Genomic DNA, 3,950 nt, shown 5'->3' with positions numbered 1-3,950 from the left:
GCTTTTTCTCATGAAACAGTTATCCATCCTCCCTATTCTTTTAAGCCTGTCTCTTCCATAGAGCCTTTCCTGATCACCCTAGCACACAATGCTTGTGTACACTCGCATTACTGATGACCTCCAGAAATTCAACTCCTTCTTCCTCTCAGGGTCACCACTTGGCTCTGAGCATTGCACTAACAAGTGACAGATCTGGAGCTGTTAAAACAGAATGGTCATTTAATCCTTTTGTCGTGAGATAACTGCTACAGATTCCTGAGACACAGCAGCAAGACCTACATCAATCTACCTGTGTATTGGAAATAAGTTTACCAGATTTAGCAAATAAAAATACAGGATTCCCAGTTAAAATTAGAATTTCACATAAGCATGAAATACTGTTTTAGTATGAGTAAAGCTCAAATATTGTGTGGGAGCACCTACTAACACTAAAAATAATTTATTGTTTATCTGGAAATCCAATTATGTGGGTGTCCTGTTTTATATCTGGCAACCCTAATTGGGAATTGAAGAGAAAGAACCTGCATAGGCAAAAGAGCTGTGAAAAATCCTGGGCATTATGGTGCTTTGAGACAACTGACTCATTTAATAAATACCTTTTAATCCATTTTGTCATCTGGCTTCTCTGTTTACCAGGGTTAATATGTATAGTTGCATATTGGGGTGGTCACAATATCATTTTGTCTCAGGGGCACCATTCATAATGTCATTAAGACCTAACTATTTTCTGCTGAAACTGGTTTGGCTCAGTGGATAGAGTGTCGCCCTGTGGACTGAAAGGTCCCAGGTTTGATTTCGGTCAAGGGCATGTACCTTGGTTGTGGGCACATCCCCAGTCTCATTTATGTTTCTAACTATCCCTCTCTTTTCCTCTCTGTAAAAAAAAAAAAAAAAAAAAATCAATTTTATATATATATATATATATATATATATATATATATATAGAAAAAAATGTGCTGTAGTAAAGGTCATTCACTTTCTCTATTGTTCTGTTTGGCATGCCTGTTTCCCAGACTGGATAGTATTGCAGTGCCCTGCATTCCACTGCTCCTCAGTATTGTAAGCTCTCCTGATTTTTAAGCAGGCAGTGTCTTATTTTCTTGTATTCCTTTATTTTATTTTTTAAATTAATTAATTAATTTTATTGATTATGGTCTCACATAATTGTCATTATCCCCCCATTCCCATCCCAAACTCCTCCCTACATATGCTCCCACCCCCCTGTTGTCCATGACCACTGGCTAGGCCCATATACACGCACACAAATCCTTTGGTTGATCTCTTCCCCTTACCCCCACCATCCCCTACTTGCCCTCTGAGGTTTGAGAGTCTGATCGCTGCTTCCCTTTCTCTGGGTCTGTTTTTGTTCATCAGTTTATGTTGTTCATTATTTCCTCTAGATGTGAGAGATCATGTGATCCAAGAAATGTATTCCTTTATTTTTTATTACACAAGAGTCAATTTGTGATTCAGCCCCTGGGTGGCAGTGTTTCTGGACTGACATCCAGATCTATATGGCCCCTCTATCTTGTGCTTAGATCCTGGTTTCCCTGTGGCACTCAATACCGGTTTGTGGGAATAGGCTGCCCCAGAGCTGGCTCTTCAATGGTCACTATCCACTCCAATTCTCAGGTTCTAGAAAAAAAACTTTCTCCTGTAGTCTCCCAGGATGTCCCCGACTGGGTTATCCTATGTATTGGGCTTAGTAATCAGAAGCAAGGATTTGAAGAGGAAAAAGCCCAAGTGTACACACAACGGGTCTGCATGTTAAGTCTTTGCAGTCCCCTTTTCCCCCTTTGGTCTAAGCAGCTTGCACACTTTTTAAAATGTAGGCTGTCCTTTTGTGTCAGATTAAAATGGGTTGCTTTTTAAAGATCCCTTCTCTTAGCAGCTCTGAGGACCCCCTTCCACATTCACGGATCATGCCAGCTCCACCAGCCAGGGATTTTTCTAGGCACAGACTTTCCCTGGTCCTCCAGCTCCCACAGTGCGCACATTTCTCTCATCAGCCAGGACCAGAGACCTCCCCTTCCCCCAGGTGAAATCTGACCTTTCTATGGTGGAGTGTAGACCTCTTATGAATCCACATGCTTGTGCCAATTGGTGACTGGTTTTCTGGGGCATGCAGCTGTTTAGTGGTTGCTGCAGTTGTAGATTTTCAGGCTTCAGATAAGACCCACTTTCCCCTTCAAGATGGCACAGTCCCCAAGTCCAAGCCCATAGCTCCAGGAGGGGACCCAGCAGCAGTGGGGGCTGCCCAGTCAGGGGAACCCTGTCCAGCAGTCCTCCATGTTCTCCTGGAGTTTAGCTGTCCCTTAACTTGCCAACAAACACTTCCTGAGCAACCCTCAGTTGTTCTTTCTTTCTACTCTGGGATAAGACTCAGGACATGTCTGTCTATCCCGCCACCATTTCCTCCCCTCCCTCTATCCTTGTTTCTTGATGATACTGGGAAAAGGTTCATCAATCTTCCTCATCTTTATGAAGAACCAGCTTTGGGTTTAATTGTCCTTTTGTATTATTATTATTTTTAAAAATGTGTTTTATTGATTTTTTTACAGAGAGGAAGGGAGAGAGATAGAGAGCTAGAAATGTCGATGAGAGAGAAACACCGACCAGCTGCCTCTTGCACACCCCTAACTGGGGATGTGCATGCAACCAATGTACATGCCCTTGACCAGAATCGAACCTGGGACCTTTTAGTCCGCAGACCGATGCTCTACCACTGAGCCAAACCAGTTTTGGCTTTATTATTTTTTAGTCTCTATTTAATTTATTTCTGCTCTGATCTTTATCATTTCCTTCTTTCTGTTTACTCTGGGGTTTTCTTGTTCTCTTTATAATTCTTTATGTTGTAGGGTTATAACATTTATTATTAATTTTTCTTATATGTTGACCCTCAGGTTGTGTGACTGAGGATTAGCCCCAGCCACAGTATGAACTCTGTATGGGTGCTGACCATGTGAATCAGAATTCATATCAGCAGGTTCTTGTGCCTCCTGAGATCTACCTTTGGATGTGCTGTTTGTGAAGCTAATAGGATCTTTCTCTGTTGTTGTCTGTAGCTGACTACTGGTGTGTTTGATATGGGACATCTTGGGAGAGACTCTGGTGTAAGTCAATGTCAAATGCTGTCTGTGGCTGGTCTTAGGCAACTTGCTTGGAGCTACAAAGCAATGCACAGTTTGTGGCTTCCTCTGATGGTACTTGGTCTATGTGGGAAGGGCCTATCTGCTCCCCAGGTTTGGCTTATATAAACACTGAGCATGAGGGCAAATCAACAAAAGACCCAAGTCACTCCAAGTTCCTCCACCTGCCAGTTGCCTGTTAAGCTCAGTCACTTAAAGACCCTCTGGTGGTACATAAGTTGCATGAGGTAGGTTTACTGAGTCACTAAGTAAGGATGAGTGGTGTTCACCAGACTGATACCAGTTCAAACTCATTACCAGTTCTGTGTCTGAGGCTACTCAGCAAAAGTTCCAGGATACACCAAGGCTAGCTGCCACCTGCTGGATGCTTATAGACCTTTGTGGTGTGAGAGTCTCACTGATTCATTAGGGTGAGGCCAGCAGTGTTTATTAGGTTAAAACAGACCAATATTTGGTCATGTGAAGGGAAAGGTCTGCATTGGCCTGCTATATGAAGGAAAAAATGGCCCCCACACAAAGAGATCTGGGATTCTGCCCAGATCTCCTGGAGAGCCTGACCTCTTTAGGGCAGGCCTCTGGGAGTTAATAGGGTGGTATAGTGGATCTTCCCTGAGGGGATGGTACCAATCAGACTCAGGGGAACTCAGAGAGCCACAGATCTCACTCTCTGAGTTTACCTGGACCTCTACACCCTGGTCTCAGGCAGATGACTCCATATGATGTGAGCTTCACAGGAACTCCAGAGGGAAGGGCTATTGCATTACCCCAGGCTGATGCTCTATGTAGGGGAATAATAATCCC

This window comes from Pipistrellus kuhlii, unplaced genomic scaffold, assembly GCF_014108245.1.
Source record: "Pipistrellus kuhlii isolate mPipKuh1 unplaced genomic scaffold, mPipKuh1.p scaffold_m20_p_19, whole genome shotgun sequence".
Taxonomy (NCBI): Eukaryota; Metazoa; Chordata; class Mammalia; order Chiroptera; family Vespertilionidae; genus Pipistrellus; species Pipistrellus kuhlii.
This window is presented reverse-complemented; position numbering follows the sequence as displayed.